The 1,228-nt window shown below is 38.4% G+C and overlaps 1 protein-coding gene across 1 annotated transcript in view; it reads left to right on the top strand.

The window, feature by feature from the left end:
* T265_12014 (hypothetical protein) overlaps nucleotides 1-1,228 on the top strand; it is a gene marked incomplete at both ends in the record, with an annotated part of 7,621 nt that overhangs the window by 2,849 nt on the left and 3,544 nt on the right. The window lies entirely within an intron of this gene.

The following is a 1,228-nucleotide window of genomic DNA, read 5'->3' as shown; positions in this document are numbered from 1 at the left end:
ATTCTATTTTAGTGGTTGCATCACTCATGTGTTTCCTTTCAGGTTGCTGCATCATTTGTTGAAAATATTAAAATATCATGACTTCCGGGTATTCGTCCAACATTTATCTTGTCAAACGTCAATGGAGTTTAACGGTAAAATTTCAGAAAATTACGTTCTCAAACTGTAATCTGATCAAATGTTCAAAGTCAGATTTTGCTAGCTTTACAATTTTCACCGTTTTAATCAATCAGGCTAACTGAATATCCCAGGCATCATGGCAACATATGAGCGGGAAGCGGTGGGCTTGTCACCGATTGGTAATGACACTGATATGCTATTTCAGTCACCTCAAAAAACGTGAAAATACTTGAAAACGATTCGACTTACATTGAAGTCTTCAATCTGTAATCGAACGACAACCTTGAGGTGGGAAAATTCTCCAGGTGTATTTTGTGTTAGTTGGATAGCTGTTTGTGTAATTCACTGAGGCGATACAGTCTGTTAGATCCCATGTTGTGGTGGTGGTTTCTATGCGAAAACAAATGGCTGAAACAACAAAACGATGACTTCTAATGAGTTTTGAGCAGCGCTAGATGGTGTACAAATGTAAAGACATTCGGAATGCACAGTGTGATATCTCCAACTTTGTTGAACGGGAAGTGTTTGACGTTTGTCAAGGGTGGTCAGTCAGATTACACATTGAACGAAGAAGTAAATTGTGATTCATTTGAGCCTTCAGACCAATTTGTTTCTGTGGAGGAGAATGATGGTGGCTCGGAAAGGTAAATGTTCGTCGGTTTTTCGACTGACATCATTGTGAACGTTTCATCAACAATCAAGAAGACATGAACAGCGCAGCGTCTGTTGGTCTAACAGAACGTCGGGTTTTTCCAAACTGATTGCTCAGGCATCGATATTAATTAGCAAAACAGATAATGAGATACAAATGAATGAATAAATGAATTTTTTGGGAAGTTGCAAGCTGATTTATAAAGTCTGTTTGAGTGAACCCAAAAACAACTTCCATGTGTATTTGTAAATATACATGAAAAAAACACACAAGCGACTTACTATTGGGTGAACGGTCTAAAACGGAATCAAATTCAAAAGGTCATGGCAACATCAACGACACAGGAGGAAAAGCTACGAGTCAAAAATTAGTACGGGAGGAGAACAAAAAGTGGACACCCAGTGTGACCCTCTTTCGAGGAAATCATCTGTAAATTTTGTCAAATTTACAGTTTGC

The sequence above is a fragment of the Opisthorchis viverrini genome (genome assembly GCF_000715545.1).
Source record: "Opisthorchis viverrini unplaced genomic scaffold opera_v5_706, whole genome shotgun sequence".
NCBI classification, from domain to species: domain Eukaryota; kingdom Metazoa; phylum Platyhelminthes; class Trematoda; order Opisthorchiida; family Opisthorchiidae; genus Opisthorchis; species Opisthorchis viverrini.
Note: the sequence above shows the minus strand (reverse complement) of the source record. Positions and strands in the feature narration are given on the sequence as shown.